We start from the raw sequence: 21,898 nt of genomic DNA, 5'->3' as shown, positions 1-21,898 counted from the left end.
AAGAGCCAAACTCGTGAACAACGAATTCGGAGAAGATCTCTGTTCTGGCGTCGTAAGGAAAGATGGAGGCAAGAGATTAGAAGGGAAAAAGGGTCCCTCTGCGAGAACTAGTTCGTTTGCAGCCGGAGCGTACAAACGAGAGAACGGTAGAGATGGAAACTTTAAAGAAAGGAAACATCAAACATGAAATGCCTCATTTGTCAAGAAGGCCATAGGATATGGAAATGCGATAAGTTTAAACTTCCTTATCACGAAAAGATGAAGTTTGTTCAAGAACACGAACTTTGTTTCAGGTGCCTTACTAAAGGGCATTATGCCAGATCTTGTCCCAGACTGATCTTAAATGTCGAGTAGAAGGATGCGGAAAGGGCCACAATACGTTGTTACATCCACCACAAACGAATACGTCCAGTAAAGAGGATTCAAAGGACAAACTGTGTGAAGGAAATAACACAAACAAGAAGAGGGAACCGTACAAAGAGGAAGTCAGATAAAGTAAAGGTAGCAGTTGCAACTGGGGCTGGAGACCGTGTGTGCCTAGCGTTGTCCCACTGAAAGTAAAGCAAAGGGAATAATCGACCGGCAGTCAGAACTTACGCACTAATGGATAGCGGTTCAGAAGTAACACTTTGTCATAAACGTTTGCAAAATCAACTTGGAATAACTGGGCGAAAGCTTGACTTCACATTGACAGGGATGACTGGATCGACTGAATTAAAGAGCGAATTAGTGGATATCGTAGTAAGTTCTATGGATGAGAGCACAGAGGTTGAATTACCAAATGTTAGAACGGTGAACCAAATACCAATTTCAGAGTCTTGTGTAGCAAGAAGAGGCGATATAAGAAAATGGCCGCACTTACGCAATCTTCCGTTGCAAGAGTTAGAGACTTGTGAAGTTATGCTGGTTATCGGACTGCGCGAAAATCCTAAGTTGTTTCTACCTTTGGAATATAAATTGGGAGAGGAGAAGGATCCGGTGGCAATTAAATACAGTTTAGGATGGACAATGATTGGTCCTGTCTCCTACCGAAATGAACGGTGTGCATCGGCTAATCTTGCACGATTGGAATTCGATGCTCTTGACTCTGCCACTAATAATGAAGTTGATGAAGCGGAAAATGAATGCCTCAAGTATCAATTGGAAAGACTGTGGAAGACCGACTTTGAGGGCTCCTAGTTGAAACTAAAGTGTGTCCGTCGCTTGAAGACAAGAGAGCGCTTCAAATAATGGAAGAGACGCTGACAGTAGTGGATAGTCATTTTCAAGTTTCTGCCATGGCGAAAGAAACCGCCCTTCTTACCCAATAATAGAATAATCGCAGAACGCAGGGTTTGCTTTGAAAAACGGCTACTCAAGGATGAAAACCTGATGGAAAGTATCAAGCAACAATAAACGATTACATTGATAAAGGCTACGCAGAAAGAATTCCTCAGGATCAACTAGAGGTAAAGGACAGACCAACGTGGTACCTACCACATCACCCGTTACTCATCCTCTAAAGCCCGAAGGTAAGAGTCGTCTATGATTGTGCAGCCAGATATGAGCAAACGTCGTTGAATCAACAACTTCCACAGGGTCGGATCAGACAAATCTGTTAACAGGCGTGTTAATTCGCTTCAGAGAGGAATTGGTTGCAGTAGTTGCTGATGTAGAAGCATATGTTCCATCAAGTTCTAGTGGAACCAAAGATCGGGACGCATTGCGATTCTTATGGTGGCAAATAAAGACCTTTCGGAGACATGGAAGAATACCGAATGACGAGACATTTGTTCGACAACGTCTTCAAGTATCGCCAATTTCTGTTTGCGGAAGACAGCCGAGTTGTATCAAAAGAATACGACTCACTAGCAGTAGGACGGTGAAACGTAACATGTATGTCGATGACTTGATGAAATCAATAAGCGAACCAGAAAAGCAATAAGTTTAGCGAGTCAATTGCGTCAACTATTGAAGGAGGATTCCGTCTTACAAAATGGTACAGCAACAGCAGGAGCTTGATAGCAACAATTCCCGAAACTGAGAGAGCAAAATCCGTAAAGAATTTAAAATTGGATAAGCTTCACAGAAAGTACTCTTGGAATAAAGTGGAACACAGAAGAGGATATGTTTGTGTGGGTTGTAGCGGAAAGAATGTTGCAGTTAGAAAACGAAGGTCCTGTCACTCGACGGAAGATAGTGTCAGCAGTATATTCGCTTTTCGATCCCTTAGGCTTTATTGCTCCGTTTGTTATGAAGGCAAAGTTAATACTGCAAATGCTTTGTAGAAAGGGACTTGGATGGGATGATCACATTCAGGCGAACGAACTTTCGCAATGGAAACGTTGGGTAGCTGATCTCCCAAAGCTACAAAATTTGGGTTCGCCGCTGTTTTAAACCTGCAGGATTCAAAGAAGTTAAAGATGTGAGTCTACATATTTTCTCCGACGCCTCTCGACTTGGCTATTCGGCGGTGGCATATTTGCGTCTAAAGAATGGAAACAACGAAATACACTGCTCATTTGTAATTGGGAAGGCTAGACTCGCTCCATAAAGGGAGATTTCTATTCCAAGACTGGAATTAACGGCTGCCGTCATTTCCGTAAGACTTTCGAAGATTATTCGAGAAGAAGTGGATATGGTTGTGCAAAGAGTTTGTTACTGGACAGATTCAATGTCAGTTCTCAAATGTATTAACAAGAAAGCAAAAGATTTCACACATTCGAGTCCAACCGTTTGTCAGTGATTCGTAGTGGATCGCACCCATCCGAGTGGAATTACGTGAACCGAGACGACAATCCCGCCGATGAAGGTTCCAAGGGCGTTAGATTGGACATGTTGAAATAAAGGCCAATGGTTAAAAGGTCCTGCATTCCTTTGGGAGGATGAAAGCCATTGGCCGAAGGGAATAACAACCTGAATTAAAGGATGAAGACCGAGAGGTAAGGAAGGAAGCCCAAATCTACGTGACTGCAGAACAGCCTCACTTGTGTTGGATATGTTGATTTCACGCCATTTGGTGGAAGTTGAGGTGTTCTGTTGCTTGGTTGTTACGTTATAAGGATTATCTTCTTAGCAAGGCGAGACAAAGGAAAGTTATTTCTGGTCCTCATTTGGAATCGGAATTTAAAGTTGGACGACTAACAATGGAAGAATTGGATGCCGCCGATAGGGAGATCTTCGCACATGTACAGAACACCACATTTTCTCAAGAACTAAAACTGTTTGCAGTTCCAGGAAATAGTAAGCAGCTTGACAAGGCACTACTCAGAAAATCAGGAATCTCCATCCGACAATAAATCAATGATGGTGAACGGCTTACTAAAGGTTGGAGGCAGGCTTGGTAATGCGCCAATCAATGGGAAATCAAACATCCTATTATTCTACCTTCAAGCATCCCGTCACAGATATGATAATTCGTCAACATCATGCTGAAGTAGGTCATATGGGTCAAGAATCCGTCTTATCGTCACTAAGAAAGAATTCTGGATAATTAAAGGAAGAACAGCAGTTCGACGCGTAGTACAAGTTGCCTAGCTTGTCAAAGAAGAAAGGCTCGTTTGGGTGAGCAGCTAATGTCAGATCTACCAGAAAGCCGAGTGACACCTCAAAACCTCCTTTTACTATAGTAGGAATCGATTATTTTGGACCCATGCTGGTGAAAGAGGTAGATCGTTGGTGAAAGATATGGTTGCCTTTTCATGTTTCACGACCCGAGCAATCCATATAGAAATAGCTCATTCCTTGGATACAGACTCGATGATCAACGCTCTCAGGAGATTTATTAGCATGCGAGGATGTGAGCAAATCAGGAGTGATAGAGGAACAAATTTTGTGAGTGCTAACAAGGAATTGAACAAAGGAATTGAAGAATGGGATCAAAGTAAAGTGGACAAATTTTGTACGCAAAGAAGAATTAAGTGGCACTTTAACCCGCCTTCAGCAAGCCATATGAGAGGCGTATGGGAGAGAATGATACGATCTGTTAGACAAATCCTCAAGGCAATTCTCAAGGAACAAGTAGTTTCAGAGGAAGTCCTGCAAACCGTGATTGCAGAGGTGGTTCTAATCCTGAATACAAGACCTCTCACGCAACAGTGACAGTCCTGACGATGACGATCCTCTAACTCCAAACCACTTATTGCATTTACGAGCAAGTACTAGTTTACCCCAGGATTATTTGACAAAATGATTTGTGCTGTAAGAAGAATTGGAAACAGGCTCAATACTTAGCAAATGTTTTTGGCGTAGATGGCTCAAAGAATACTTACCAACATTAATGGAGAGAAAATGGTACACCGAGACGGAATCTTAAAAGGAGATCTAGTACTTGTAGCTGACGAAAACTACCCAAGGGGACAATGGCCGTTGGGTCTCGTTAGAAAGTAATAGTAATGACGTTATGTGCGGACAGTGAAGGTAAAAACTAGTTTAACAGTATCGACCAGAGCCAAACATCAACGAAAGGGAGATTACAAGACACGGTAACCTTGATCCGTCCGTGACTAAATTATGTCTACTTGAGATGGACAATTGAAGTTTATATATCTAAATAATTTAGAATTTGAGAGTTATGTTCTTGTTGTGTTATCTAGATTTAACGGTAGCTTAATATGGTTGTAAATGGATTGCTACGTTGCAATTTACATTTAGGGCCGGTTTGGCTACCGTATGAATTGCTACGGACGGAATGGAAAACAGGAAGTGACGTTTGAAAGGGTGTTGTTTTTAATAAGAGTAAAAGGACAAATTGTTGTTGTTGAACGTTGTACGTGGGACCAAACGGTCCTTAACGTAATTTAAACCAGTAACTTGAAAACAGTAAATCGAAAATAGTAACTTGAAAACAAATGTATTTGAAAATAATAAATTTGTACTTTGGTTTATTCTTGTTGTATGACGACTTGATAGTAACACCGGGATGCTGTATACATTACTGCAATACATACTGTAACATTAAAATATTTTAATTTAAAAGATGACTTCATATATACCAGGGTTGAAACTGCTATCCTCTAACCTTCCCTGTTTCCATCATCAAATTCATGCACATCTTTTCATCACCTTCTGCCATAGTGTCGATGATTTTAACGGATTGACGTTAAGTCGCACAGTTAGAAAAGCATAAATATCGTTAAAAACTTCACTTTTTAAGACACCTGTTCGTGACTTATCTTTTTTTTATATCTCTGACGTAATTCTTTATTTTATTTATCAATTCCTTTAAGGTAAACCCTTTATATCATTTTCTTCAACTGAAACTGCAAAACAACACAGAATAATATTTTTCTTTATATTAATGGCATATTAATACTTTGTGCAAAATTTAATTCAAGTGAAACCAGTGGATAGGCAATTAGAACTTCTGCATAATTGAAAATTCATTCGTTCACTGCATCCTTTGGCATATATAAATTTAATGATAAAGCTGAATGAATTGAATCTGATATCAAATTGTAAGCTGAATGCCTGTATATCCATTTCAAAACGTCCGTCATTAAATGCTATGCTAATATTTCACTAAGACTGCAGCATGGTTTGTACATTTATGTATTTGTTTACATATTCACACACTTTTATACATTAATATTTATTAAAAACAATATAAATGACTAGTTAGAAAATGCAAATCAAATCTGAAACTTTAATGACTCACCAGCAATATTATATACGTTAGACGTTGCCTGCGCACTTTGCATGCATCCAATGATACTTAAATAGTTTCCTCTGCCCACAATGATATTAAACAATGTGTTGTTTCGTCCGACAACTTCCTCTTGCTTTAGCTGCCATCTTTCTTTATAATGCGCGTGCGTAAAAATTTTGGGTCCGCGTGCCGTGTTTTGGCGTGCCAGACTAACTCTTGAGAACGTTTCGGTCCGCCAAAGTTTAACACGCAGGCAAATCTACGTAACCGTTTACGTCAAAATTTAAGAGTGCCGTGCCAGTATTTGTGGCCCGTGCCAAAATTAAGTCGTGCTGAGCCCTAAACAGTTGTCGTGTAAACGGGGCTTTAATTTACAAAATACATATTTTAAAACATGTTTGCTATCGACAAAACTATCGTATATGAGCCGTTGATTAAAGTCATCAATCAACATTCAGTAATTAACAGCACATTATAGATCGTGGTGGTTGCACGGTGCCGATCTAAGGAAAGTGTTTTTATGGTTGATGAAAAACTTTGCAAACTCTCAAAATGCACTGTATGTTAAATACAAGACTCCACAAGACAATTGTTACTTTCCGATGTTTGGGGTTTGGGGATAAAGACCGAAAATGTAGGTTATTAAAGTTTTATTATATAGCATTATTTGACCTGAAACTAAGCTTGCTTTCATTTTCGTCTTTGCTGTTTTTTACGGGTTGGCTTTCGCATCTATTTTCGCCCATAAAAACAAATCGTTTCAATAGTATCGTCTGGATAGTTTAACTGTTTTCCAGGGTTTTCTTCAAATCACATTCGTAAATGGTTTTTGTTTCGTTTATTTTGCGTCTTGCTGTTGCATTACGAAGTTTGTTTACATTTGACAGTAAAATTGCGTTTTGGACCGTGGTCGATTACGGAGAAATATTAGATCGAAAATGTTTCTGAACCACCGTACATGGGTCGGAAGATTAAAAGAATGTTTTAGTATCGTAAAGAGTGGTGATGAATTTCTAAAACAGGTATGAATGTATTTTGAGGAAGATTGATTGAAAAGATGAAATGGTTGTATGTAATGCTTTCAACATTTAAACAACGTGTTCTATCTATTTTGGCAATCTCTTCATTGCACTAGTTGGTCGAATCGTCCTCAACTCGTGCTGATTACGTTTTCTCGAAAAGTATTATCAAAATCAATATAATATTATTGAAGCACGATATTTCTTAGAAATAATGATGAATTACAATCTAAATTAAAAAATACTGTTTTCTATTGCCAACAAGCCAAAGCTAACGTGGTGAACATAATGAAAGATAAATGTATTTTAATTCACTAAGATTACAGAATCATCATAATCAAATGCATTTATAGTTGGATATTCATTCTTTTTGAGGTAGTGGTGTTTGTTGAAAAATAGACAAATGGCTATGTTTACGTTATGCTGGCAAGCAGACTTAGTCGAGTGCTTTAAACATCCACTCTTAAGGACCAATCTGCCTCAGCCGAGCGAAAACAGTGCAAATCATCTGCAGGTTGTACGAAAAAGAAGTCCTTTACATATTACCATGATTTCAATGACCAACGCTATAAGCTCACTGGTGCAGAAATATTTACCAGCTACGTACATGTATTTTCACATATTACTAGGACAAAGCTCTTTGCTTCTAAAATTTGATGATGAATGACACTGGTGACGAACGATTAAACTAAAATACAATGGCAGTTGGAATATTACCAGTTGCGTAAAGTATATATTTTTGATTTCGACAATATCTAAATTGCTTGCTCAAGGTCACGAATTTTCAAAGATTTTTCAGAACTATGGGAACTCGAGACAAAGTGAATGTAGTAAAATCCCTTCCCTCTTCCCTTCAAGTTGCCTTTAAAAACGTTTAATGTTTGGCCACAGAATATGGAATAGACAGAATAGTCACTCGTCGGAATTTTTATGTTTGTACTACGCATATTGTGTCTGCACATTGGCTGCCTGCCATTATTCTAGGAGATATTTAGTGCTTTTCACTTGTTTCCAACCAGTAAGTGACACGACATTACGTTATACAGTGGGTGGAAAGGTGAAAAACCAAAGTATCTTGCTGGAATTATGGCGGCCGCGAGGATTTGGTGCACACTGGAGTGACCCTTCTGTATAGTTATTATTCTGTGGTTTGGCCTTTAGTTACTTTTTATTAATGTATGCCTAGTTAGCTGCAGTCTTTCATCAAGCAAAGCAACATTCTTTGCTTTAGTAGCATTCAGCATAACACTTGTCTCCTTTTTTCGCCAGTTTCTCCAAAACATCACAATCTTTTTGTCCAGCAATCCATAGATAAGAGGATTAACCACGTGCGTAGTGAAAATTCTAAACAGTAGAGCAACGTCGTAAAATACAGACGATGAATAATAATTGTTTGTTTCTACAAAGAATGCGATGGAGACAGGAATGTGTCCAATTGCGTAGAAGATGACTGTCGTGATGCAAACAAAAATTTACGATTTCGACGATGTCTTTGTTTGCTGAATGAAGATGTGACTTCATTCTGATAATGTGAAATTGAGAAATTGTTTTGTTGGTTAAAAGTACTCTTGCGATTTTAAAATAAATTACTATCATTGCTGCAGTGGCGAGAAATGAGCCTAACATCATTATATAGTGTTGAATTTTAACGATCACAAAATGGTCATCGTTTTCCACACAATTTGGAACAAACAATACGTAACCCAGTATGAACGATACAATATAAACCGTAGCACAAATGATTTTCAATTTTCTTTTACTGACTGGAGGCTTAAAGGATATGCTGTTGCACGATAACGTAGAATTGTAGTCAACATCATAAGGATCCAGCAACGGCGAAAAAGTATCCTGTTTTAGCAAAAAGACAAAATGTTTCATCATACGCAACGTCTCTCTTAAAAAGCTTCGTCGTGAGGTTCACAAAATATACAACCAGCCAAAGATTATCACAAATTGCAAGATGTAGAACAGCAAAGTAGTAGTTGCTTGTCAACAAACTACGTCGTCGTAATATAGATGTGATCACAAGAGAGTTGCCAATAATACCAAATATGGCAATTGGAAAAGTAAGTTTAACAATCGTTGGATGTATTTCATACGCCATGTTGAACGTTTCACTGTCAGTCGCTGACTGAAGTACGAATTATTGAATTAGTTTTTGGTCGTTGAATGAAGAGAGGCACCCATACAACAAAAACGTTAATTATAGTGTAAACGAGAAAGCTACTGGTGGGCTATTAATAGTTTATTAACATCAATTTTGTTATGCTAATACGTACCCTTATACTTTGCCCACAGCAAATTAAAGTGATTAAACCAAGATTTTCCTAAGGTTGTAGGAAAATTATGTTTGACTTTGAGACAACCGTTGCACAACGCTCTTCTAAGTGTTCATAATTGAAAAACGTTTTCTCAACGTTGTTTCGACATTCGGAAATAGCGTCAAAATCTCAATTTCTGCAGCGTTGTATCTTAACGTTTTAGCACCGTTTTAATTCAGCGGTCTTTGGCAACATTGAAACAACGTTATTTTTAACGTTACATTTAGCTACATTGGAAAATATCAACGTTGATAGTCAATGTTATTAGCTGAAAACATTTAGCAAAATGATTGTGCTACTTGAGGATGCTCAAATCGATCTAAAATGAAACTTTGATTCATTGGTTGTCTACTTTTAGTTTTATTAAGTCAACGGAATATACTGAATGTTAATGTTGAGCAGTATAATATGTAGCTAAAAAAACTTCAAACCACGCAGACAATTTATCCAAACTTTGTCTGGTCTTAAAACAAAAAATACCTACTAGAACTTCAGGTCAACTGATTTTTTAAAACGTACAAAAAGCTGCGTACACTTATACTTTAACTTCATGCGAACGCTATTTTCAATAGCCTACGTCATAGACCCATATTTGTCGTATGTGGACCTATAAAGTGTTGACTAAAAGCTTGCTCCTGCGTACGTCATATCCTTTACCTGTCGCATAAATTATGCTGCTTTATTTATGCTCATATAGGAACTACCAATAAAGTTCCTATCATTTTTGGCAGAAGAAACTTGGTGACACATAGTGAAGCTGAAAATAACTCATTTTCGCCTTAGTTTTGCTAATTATATATTTGAAAATATGAATTATCTATGAATAAAGCAGTTTGAATTTATGGGACAGCTCGAACAAATGTGACGTAAATACGGACGAAGCTTTTCTTCACCTACTCGAGAGCTCTCACATACGTTTCCAAGGTTTGAATTAGGCTGTCAAAACACAAAAAACTTATTTACTTGTTTCTAGTGCGTTAATATTTAGAAACTAGTTTGGCTTAAAATTCATTCATTACACCTTAATCTATGTTTGCATATTAACATACGGATGTTGAAAAGAAAATGACTTTTTATCATCTGTCTCTTGTCATAATCGTAGAAATAGATCGCGGAAATAGCAAACTAATTTGGTCGTCAAATGGTCTGTAATGCCACAGACATATCAGAAAAACAAAAACTAGAAAGGAAGAAAAGACTTCTTAATGTTCGAGTAGAAGCAAAATAAAGAAATGACGTGTGCATCTTTTTGCTTTCACAAATGAATATAAGAAAATAAGATATACTGAACTCTGCAGTTAATAACAGAGTTCTAGTAATATCATGCGCTTTATGTCATAAACATCATGCTTTAAAAATAAATTTAAACGAAAGACGTTTATTTAAAACCATTTGTGTATAAAGATAAAAAAGTTTATACGTAAGACGAATGTGCAAATAAAGGTTATGATGTTCATAAAAAAACGTTAAATCTTCATGTCATTTTTTTTAGAAATTTACGCTTTTTGTGTCACGTGAATATGGATGGAGCATGATTAATGTAAAGCACTCGCTCACTACTATAAATAATTTAAGGTGGTGAGCTTTTCGCCACTAGACAGTGGTCTTCTAGAAGTGAAAAGTTGAAATGTTTTAATATAAAATATTATGCATACACTGTGATGTAGTCGGCCTGAGTCTATTTGCTCAGTGCAACAACAGATGCCTTTATCAATCATTACTAAATTTCTCTTTGTACAATACGTACAAATTTGAGGAGCAAGTTCTACAAATATCACCCAAATACTTCACGCATATTCTTATCTACTATATCTCATGCAACATCAACAGCTGTTCCCAATAAAGTGTATTTTCTGAATCTCCATATTTAGGAGAGTGCAGCTGCATATTGCTAAAAATTTGGTTTGGAACTAAAAAAACATGCAGATAGTTTAAAATGAAAATTTGGTCATAACCTATTTGTTAAAGCTTTTTACGATTACTGATTGTATTATTTTTGCTCTACACGTTCATTCTCTTTTAGCATCTTTGTAATTAAGATACCGATAAAAATTATAGAAAATCCGATCATCAACAACGTTACGCTATAGCAAGTCTTCTTTATAAATATGAAATGAAAACAGAGACTGGTAAAAAGGTTTACAGTCTCAATTGCTACAGCTGTAGTGTACATATACCATCAGTTTCATTGTAAGGAAATACATGGCTTGTAAGTCTTCTAGAATTGAAATTATGAACATAACTTGACCTCCTGCTTTAGCAAACAAGTATCCAGCATATGTCATTAACAAGGCAAATTGTTTTGTCATCTGTTACAGCTCTTTTAGAAAGTTGGCGCATCAAGATCACAAAATGTAGAACAAGAAAAAGAGCATCACAAATGGTTAAATGTAGAACAACAAAGTATTATTTTCTCGTCAACAATTTTTCATCGTCGTAATATCGAGATGATAACAACAGAAGTGCCAATAATGCCAAATATGGCAATAGGAATGAAAATGATAACAATGATTGCATGTAGTTCATACGCCATTTTCAGTGTTTAACTGTCTGTTGCTTAGACGAGTAATAACGACCAAGTTACTTTTATGTGGTTTTATTGACAGAAATGCTGGTTTTATTAACAAGACGTTTTAACCAAGCATGTCAATCATACCACGTGACCACTAATCTTTCAGAGTTGCTACGTGCCAATTCATTTCACTGATCCATTCATATTTTTCAGCAACCATATTTTACTTAACATGGTTTCTTAACGTTTTAAATCGATTAAAGATCTTAATCTTGTTTTCATTACTTCATCATTTTGGAGCATGCGCCGCACTGCTTTAAAGGACATCTTTTGAGGGGCCTTATATTTCAAATTATTCCTTCATAAACTCAGTAATGATGCTAAATTTCATGCTTTTATCAAGGGCAATTTTGGATCTTAGCAGCCGGAATATAAAAGCAATGTTGATATTGAAATGTTTATATCCTCTGAAAATATGTTTAAACACTAATTGCGGATGCACGTTTAACAGTTAATATAGCTACAATTGTTGATAATCCAGCGATTGCAATGCTTTTGAACATGCAAAAACGTTTAATGTTTGAACGTCAGTTATTTTTTGTTGATGTTCACTTGATTAGCGGCAGTCGTTGATTATTGTTTATCACTTTGTACAATACTACTCGTAAATTTAGTAACCTTAAAATGTTCTCCATTCCTTTCGATGGGAGCCTCCAGCATAACATTCTCCCTTTTTTTTCGGCAATTCCTCCAAAACGTCAGAAGTTTTTTGTCCAACAATCCATAGATAAGAGGATTGACAGCATGTGTTGCAAAAATTCTAAGCAGTCGGGTGATGTCGAAAGTTATTGACGATGAATAATATTTGTTCATTCTAACGAAGAATGAGATGGCAATTGGAATATTACCAATTACGTAGAAGATGACTGTTAAGATACAAGCAAAAGTTATTTTACGATTTCGCCGATATCTTTGTTTGCTGAACGATGAGTCAACTGAATTCCGGTGTGAAATTTGGAAAATGTTTTTGGTTATAAAGCTCTTTGACTACTTTATAATAAATTACCGCCATTGTTGCTGTGGCAAGAAAGCAATAACCAAAGATAACTAAATATGTTTGTATTTTCCAGGTCACAGAATTGTCATCTATGTCCACGCAGGAAGGAATGGACATTATGTAACCTAGTATAAACGATACAACGTAAGCCATAGCACAACTGACTTTTATTTTTCGTTTACTGATAGGAGACTTCAAAGGATATAGAGTAGCACGGTAACGTAAAACTGAAATCATTAACATCATAAGGCTTCCTGTTTCAGCAAACATGAATGTTGTTTCAATAACAAGACAAAATGTTTTATGATGCGCAACATTTTTATTAATAAGTTGGCTCATTAAATACACAAAATGTAGAACCAACCAAATACCATCACAAATAGCAAGATGTAAAACGAGAAAGTAGTAGTTGCTCGTCAACAAACTCCGTCGTCTTTGAAATATTGAGATGATAACAAGAGAGTTGCCAATGATACCAAATATGGCAACAGGAATAGAAAGGATAACAATAGCTGGATGCATTTCATATGTTTGTTAGAAGAATACGAACAAACGAGTGCTTTTGGTGGTTTTATAGATAGAAACGCCCAACGAAGATACCCCGTATACTGATTAGAGCTTACATGGCAGGTGTGCATTCAATGGCAATTTTTTCATAAAGTTGCTACGTGCCGTTTAATTACCTTTTGTGTCACACCAAACGAAAGCAATTTAACAAGTTAAATTGGTTAAATTAAACGATAAACGACTTTGTAATTTATTGCGTAGTTTTAATTTTTAAAGTATAAATAAAACTATAGAAAAGCACACGGCAACCTTCTCTAATCTTGTGCAAATAATGACTTCATTAATTTTAAACAAATTGAAACTGTACTGCTTTCATAGTCTTCGTGCTCTATCAGCATGACTCCTATGAATTATAGCATTACATATTTTTTTTCTTCGCATATTTATGGTTAGCTGTGATGTGAACTTAACGAAATGTACTAAAACCAGAAGTTTAGCTGCACGTAGGTGCATCTGGTATTGACTAAAAGTATTAAATGAATTATAGATGAACCTTAATGACTATATGACAAATTACTCTTAAGTTACCATCATGCACTGCGACTTTACTCGTTTACATTTTGAATCCCGGATGGTGGAGAGCAACTCACTTTTAATTATCTTTACTAGCTTTTCAGAATTGTACAACTAACTCTTAAATTTGCCAGTTTATGATTATTACCTGAAAACGATCAGAATAAAGACTAAAAAAATGGGAATCCTCGTTAAAGTTTAAATAATCAAAAATAGAAACATACGACGTGGCGTCATGTTTCTATTTTTCAATATTTGTAGATGTAGCAGTGTGGCCAGCTTACAAGTTCGTTCAATCGATGTAAATTTTAATGTGTTCACTCACTTTAAAAAGCAAGGGACTTTTTAAGGAAATGAATAATGATAATGATGAAACGTTTCCATAGCATGAACAAATTTTCCGGCTAGCTAGGGCACTCCGTACATATTGCTTTCACAATTGAATATAAGGAATAAAATGAAGAGGAATATTAAGTTCATAATCGGCAAATACAATTCAGAACTCACGTTGGTAACACCGTTTACGGCAAGGTACGACGAAATTTTGGCACGCGGGCCACTGTCTTTTATCAAGTCCGCTTTGTTATACGTTAGTTTTTTAAGCGGGCCATTTTTTTAATAGGCACGCCTGATTTATAGAAACAGCCTGCTTAAAGTATGAGTGCCGAAAAATAAGTGTCGGCGGATCACAAAAAAAATTAACTTGGCGGATTATTTGAAACTTCAAACATGGCGGACTTACATAATGAAAGTAAAATAGCTTTAGCTTGGTATATGCACTTCCAAAAACGACAGGAAACCGTTCATACGAAGTTTAGAAGCTGCCATCCTTCGGTAATATCATTTCGTTTGAGAAAGAAGCGTTGATTTGCCTTAATCAAAGCAGTACTGGCCTATTTGCATCAACCACGAGAAAAGTTGTTGTGGATGCATTCACGTTCACTACTTTGGTTTGATATGGTCGATGAACTCTACAACAATGAACTGTGGTACGCAAATTTTTGAGTGAAAAAAAGCACGCTTGAATTTACAGGGTTCGGCAAGAAATAGATCGTAAAATTACTCCCATGCGTAATCCACTTTCTGCAAAACGATACCTGGCCATAACGTTGTGTTATTTATCGTGTAGCGCAGAGTATCGAACTGTTGCTAATGTTTTTTGCGTCTCGCGTTCATTAGTGTGTTCGTGCAAAAAAAAAACACTTTCCCAAAGCAATCACTTTTCATAAGGGAGACGACCTCTTTCAAGTTTTGCAAGGTTATAAAGAGCAGTGGGGTTTTCCTATGTGTGCTGGTGCAATAGATAAACGCACATACAAATATTAGCACCAGCTAATACCAATATAGAGTATGTGAATCTTCGAGGTTTTCACAGTATCGTGATGCAAGTGGTCGCTCACTGTAGTTAAATGATCCGGTATGTGGTTATAGGATGGCCTGATAGCGTCCATGATGCGCGAATTCTTTCTAATTCTACACTTTTCTCAAATGGAAATAAGAAACGTCTTTTTCCTCGATATTGTGAAGAAAATTAGCGGAGTGGAAATCGCACCGTTTCTTCTAGGTTACCCAGTTTACCCTCTCTTGTCCTGGTTGATACATGAGGCTACTGAAAGACAGAAGAAGCTTAACCACAATCTTAGACGTGCAAGAACGACCGTGGAAAACACATTTGGGAGATGGAAAAGATGCCATGTAAGATTTAGTAAAAGGTTAGATATGGAAGTAGCTTCTTCAGTCGATATTATCCATTTATCATGCATTTTACATAACATATGTTATGAAGAATGAATTCATGCCCGACTGGGAGGCGGTGGAAATTTAGGATGATGCTTTTGTTGTGGTGCCAATTGAGGAAATCAAAACAAAAGATGCTCAGATATTGGTGCTGCTTTATCAAACTATTTTTCTTAAACAGTTCTTCAATATTCTTTTGAAATTTAACGCTACATGAATTCCACAATTCCACAAAATGTTATTGACAAAATCATTTGAATGAGGCTAATGTTGAAATAAAGACCAAAAATTAAATTTGAAAGACACTTGTAAGTTGTAAAGACCCTGCATTTTGTCATCGTGCCGTTAAACGACCGACATAACTTGTTAAAAAGCAGTTACTGAAGTATCTAAAACATGTCCACCTGTTGAGTGAATGACAGGTAAAAAAAAGAACATAATGTAGAATTATCAACAGTTTAAATGATAACAAAGTAGTACAATTGCATAAACGTTTTTTCCGTGTTTGAATCACTTTGAACGCTGTGGTCACGTGAATAAAGTTGTGAACCAAATTGATCAACCATGTACCCAATATGATAATTATGTTGTTGGTAACCATTTATCGGAGCAGAAGTCTGTTGACCTAGTGATGATAACATCATATGCATCATATTTAGCTCAAGTAACCGTTCCTCTCTTCTTCTCTCATTTTCAAGCTGAATTTGCTTTAATCGAAATTCATTTCCTCTATCAATGCGATCCTGTTCAAACTTCTGATACCTTAAGACAATTTACAATGTCAATAACAAAAATTTCGTAAAACTTAAATACGCGAGATTATTTTATATGCGATCATCATTTTGTAATTTTTCGTTTTTATACCCTACCATATATCAAATTTATCAAGACCATTTTCTAACAATTTTTCTGTTGTCAACTCAAGTCACAGAAAGCTGCCAACATGTCAACACATATATTCATGCACGTTCGAAATATACAGTACCTCATTCCTTGCATTAATCGTTAAATACATACCGGGATACTGTACAATACTGCAATACATACTGTAACATTGAAAATATTTTATTTTTAGAAAGATGACTTCATATATACCTGGGTCGAAACTGCTATCCTCTTCTCCGTTTCCCATCATCAAATTCATGCACATCGTGTTTTGGCGTGCCGAGACTACCTCCGCAGAAGGTCTCGGCCCGCCAAAATGTTTTGGTACGGAAGCCGTCTACGTAGCCGTTTACACGTTAAAATTTAAGAGTGCCGTGCTAGTATTTGTGGCTGCGTGCCAAAATTAAGTCGTGCCGTGCCCAAAGAGTTGTCGTGTAAGCGGGCTTTAATTTACCACTTATATATTTTTAAACATGTTTGCTATGTACAAAACTATCGTATATGAGCCGATGATTAAAGTCATCATACAACAATTCAGTAATTAACAGCTTTATTATAAATCTCGTGGTAAGTTGCACGGTGCCTCCGATCTAAGGAAATTTTGCTGAGTGTATAGGATATCTTTATAAACGATGTGAGAGCCACGCTATGAAGGAATGTCGACTTATACACTTCGTGTATAGTTAAAAAGCAAATGAACCCATATAATTGAGCCAAAAAAGGATTTGAAGGTATTTGATAGATTGTTCGTTTTTTTTTTATAGGAATGCTTTTTTCATACCTATGAATATGAAAGTTTATTTCTATTTCAAATATTACAATAAATTAAACAATAAGTTAAGCTTCTTGTCTGTATAGAATGGTTGGCACATCAGCCGTGAGATTGGGAACAGACTGTAATTATTGATTTTGTTAAAGTGTTTTTATGGTTGATGAAAAACTTTTGTAAAACTCTCAAAATTGCACTGTGTGTTAAATACAAGACTCCACAAGACAATGGTTACTTTCCGATGTTTCCGTGACCACATTAATGGTAGTAGTAAAAGTTTACTGGAAGTAGGTTTGAGTTGAAAGGTCTCACAAGAAAAATCTAATGGTCATTTTGGAGACCTTTAATAAAACATGAGGGCAATATTTGAGAAAAGTGGAAATATCCATTATTTAAAAGCTGAGTGGTTACAATTTGACCGAATGAAAATATATAAGAGTTAAGAAAAAGATTGGGGCTTTATCATTGTTGAAACTGTTCGACAAGTATGTTTGTAATGCTTGGTTTAAGTATCAAGAAAAGATGATTATTAAGCCCCTAATTATCGAGCTCGAGGTCTTTACGGAGAAATATCGGACCGAGATGTTTTTTTGTACAGACCGAGCCTGTACAAAAGGTTTGTACAAAAAGACAAAGGTCCGATGTTTCTCAGTAAAGACCGAGAAATGGAGGTTATTAAAAGGTTTATTATATAGTATTATTTGACCTGAAACTAAGCTTGCTTTCATTCTCGTCTTTGCTTTTACGGGTTGGCTTTCACTTCTCTAGTTTTCGCCCATAAAAAGAAATCGTCTCAAATTGTATCGTCTGGATAGTTTCACTGTTTTCAAGTGTTTTTCTTCAAATCACATTCGTAAATGGTTTTTGTTTCGTTTATTCTGCGTTTTGCTGTTCGCATTACAATGTTTGTTTACATTTGACAGTAAAATTACGCGTTTTGGACCGTGTCGATTACGGAAAATAATAGACCGTCAAAATGTTTCTGAACCACCATACATGGGTCGGGAAGATTAAAAAGAATGTTTTAGTATCGTAAAAGAGTGGTGATGAATTTATAAAACGGGTATGAATGTATTTTGGCAGAAGAAGATTGATTGAAAAAGATTAAATTTTGTATGTAATGCTTTCAACATTTAAACAACGTGTTCTATCTATTTTTGGCAATCTCTACATTGCACTAGTTGGTCGAATCGTCCTCAACTCGTGCCGATTACGATTCTTCTCGAAAAATTATTGACTTATTATCAATGCACTTTAAGAAGCGATATTTCTTTAAAAATAATGATGAATTACAATCTAAATTGAAAAATACTACGTTTTTATTACCAACAAGCCAAAGCTAACGTCGGTTGCCAAGAAAACATACATCTGTTCGGGGATAAATTTTGGTTGTAGGTTTGGTTTTAGCAAATTATAAGACCAATTATAGAAGTACCGTTCATGATCTGCTTGATTTTAATGTATTGAGTTAGCCTTGCTTTTTGCTGCGCAGACGCAAAGAAATACAAGCATTCTCACTTTTGACATGTTTTTGAAATTCTCTGAATATATTGAAATTTGTAGAGCATACTTCATATTTTGTAGAATTGTAGTTTGTAACTCAGGAGTTTGCTTGTCTCATCTTTTCAAATTTTGGTCGTTTTCAGAAAATTTGAAGTTTACGTTCAAGTCATAGATAGAGCTGCTGTTCAGAATGTCTGGTCTATCATTGGACGCTGTCAACAAGTAAGAATTTGTTATCATGACCTGTAATATGTAAGAGTTTGATGCATAGAGTCTCAAATACATCAAATTGTTTTTAAAAAACTTTAAACCACGCAGACGATTTATCCAAACTTTGTCTGGTCTTAAAACAAAAATACCTAGTAGAACTTCAGGTCAACCGATTTTTAAAACGTGTAAAGCTGCGTACACTTATACTTTAACTTCATGTGAACGCTATTTTCAATAGCGTACGTCATAAACCATATTTGTCGTATGTGGACCTATAAAGTGTTGACTAAAAGCTTGCTCCTGCGTACGTAATATCCGTTACCTGTCGCATAAATTATACTGCTTTATTTATGCTCATATAGGAACTACCAATAAAGTTCTTATCATTTTTGGCAGAAGAAACTTGCTGACACGTTATGAAGCTGAAAATTACTCATTTTCGCATTAATGTTTCTAAATATATATTTGAAAATATGAATTATCTATGAATAAAGCAGTATGAATTTATGGCACAGCTCGAACAAATGTGACGTAAATACAGGGGAGGCTTTTCTTCACCTACTCGAGCTCTCACATACGTTTCCAAGGTTTGAATTAGGCTGTCAAAACACAAAAAAATTATTTACTTGTTTCTAGTGAGTTAATATTTAGAAACTAATTTGGCTTAACACTTATTCATTGCAACTTAATTTATGTTTGCATATTGACTTACGGATGTTTCAAAGAAAATGACTTTTTATCATCTTTTCCTTATTATAATCGTAGAAATAGATTGTGGAAATAGCAAACTAATTTGGTCGTCAAATGATCTGTTATGCCACAGACATATCAGGAAAACTAAAACTAGAAAGTAAGAAAAGACTTGTTAATGTTCAAGTAGAAAAAATAAAGAAATTACGTGTGCATCTTTTTGCTTTCACAAATGAATATAAGAAAATAAGATATGCTGAACTTTGCAGTTAATAACAGAGTTCTAGCAATATCATGCACTTTATGTCATAAACATCATGCTTTAAAAATAGATTTAAACGAAAGACGTTTATTTAAAACCATTTGTGTATAAAGACAAAATAATTTATACATAAGACGAATGTGCAAAATGAAGGTTATGATGTTCGTAAAAAAACGTTAAATCTTCACGTAAATTTTTTTTCAGAAATTTACGCTTTTTCTGTCACGTGAATATGGATGGAGCATGGTTAATGTAAGGCACTCACTCACTAACTATAAATAATTTAAGGCGGTGAGCTTTTCGCCAATAGACAGTGGTCCTCTAGAGGTGAAAAGTTGAAATGGTTTAATATAAAATATTATGCATACACCGTGATGTAGTCGGCCTGAGTCTATTTGCTCAGTGCAATAGCAGATGCCTTTAAAAATCATTACTAAATTCCTCTTTGTACAATACGTACAAATTTGTAGAGCAAGTTCTACAAATATCACCCAATATTTCACGCATATTCTTATCTACACATATCTCACGCAACATCAACAGCTGTGCTAAAAAGTGCATTTTCTGAATCTCCATATTTAGAAGCGTGCAGCTGCATATTGCTAAAATTATGTTTGGAACTAAAAAACATGCAAACAGTTTAAAATGAATATTTGGTCATTACATATTTATTAAAACTTTTCACGATTACTGATTATATTATTTTTGCTCTACACGTTCATTCTCATTTTGCATCTTTGTAATTAAGATATCCATAAAAATTATAGAAAATCCGATCATCAACAACTTTAGGCTATAGCAAGTCTTCTCTATAAATATGAAATGAAAACAGAGACTGGTAAAAAGGTTTCCAGTCTAAATTGCTACAACTGTAGTGTACATATACCATCTGTATCATTGTAAGGAAATAAATGGCTTGTAAGTCTTCTAGAATGGTAATTATGAACATAACAAGACCTCCTGCTTTAGCAAACAAGTATCAACATGTCATTAACAAGGCAAATTGTTTTGTCATCTTTTACAGCTCTTTTAGAAAGTTGACGCATCAAGATCACAAAATGTAGAACAAGAAAAGAGCATCACAAATGGTTAAATGTAGAACAACAAAGTAGTAGTTGCTCGTCAACAATTTCTCATCGTCGTAAAATCGAGATGATAACAACAGAAGTGCCAATAATGCCAAATATGGCAATATAAATGAAAATGATAACAATGATTGCATGTAGCTCATACGCCATTTTCAGTGTTTAACTGTCTGTTGCTTAGACGAGTAATAACGACTAAGTTACTTTGTGGTTTTTATTGACAGAAATGCTGGTTTTATAAAGACGTTTTTATACTTAAGCATCTCAATCATGCCACGTGAACATTAATCTTTCAGCGTTGCCACGTGCCAATTGTTATTTCAATGATCAATTGATATTTTTCAGCCACCATACTACATTTAACAAGGTTTCTTAACGTTTTAAATCGATTAAAGATCTTAATCTTGTTTTCATTACTTCATCATTTTGGAGCATGCGCCGCAGCTTTAAGGACATCTTTTGAGGGCCTTATATTTCAAATTATTCCTTCATAAACTCAGTAATGATGCTAAATTTCGCTTTTATCAAGGGAGCAATTTTGCATCTTAGCAGCCGGAATGCAAAAGCAATGTTGATATTGAAATGTTTATATCCTGTGAAAATATGTTTAAAACACTAATTGCGGATGCACGTTTAACAGTTAATATAGCTACAATGTTTGATAATCCAGCGATTGCAATGCTTTTAAACATGCAAAAACGTTTAATGTTTGAACGCCACGTATTTTTTGTTGTTGTTCACTTGATTCGCGGCAGTCGTTTATTAACCGAAGTATTATTTATCACTTTGTACAAAATATTACTCGTAAATTTAGTAACGTGAAAAATGTTCTCCATTCTTTTCGATGGGAGCCTCCAGCATAACATTCACCCTTTTTTTTCGGCAGTTCCTCCAAAACGTCAGAAGTTTTTGTCCAACAATCCATAGATAAGAGGATTGACAGCATGTGTTGCGAAAATTCTAAGCAGTCGGGTGATGCCGAAAATTATTGACGATGAATAATATTGTCCATTCTAACGAAGAATGAGATGGCGATTGGAATATTACCAATTGCGTAGAAGATGACTGTCAAGATACAAGCAAAAGTTATTTTATGATTTCGCCCATATCTTTGTTTGCTGAACGATGATTTAACTGAATTT

This window comes from Xenia sp. Carnegie-2017, unplaced genomic scaffold (genome assembly GCF_021976095.1).
Source record: "Xenia sp. Carnegie-2017 unplaced genomic scaffold, XeniaSp_v1 HiC_scaffold_16, whole genome shotgun sequence".
NCBI classification, from domain to species: Eukaryota; Metazoa; Cnidaria; class Anthozoa; order Malacalcyonacea; family Xeniidae; genus Xenia; species Xenia sp. Carnegie-2017.
The sequence above is the reverse complement of the archived record's forward strand: the minus strand, read 5'-3'. Positions refer to the sequence as shown.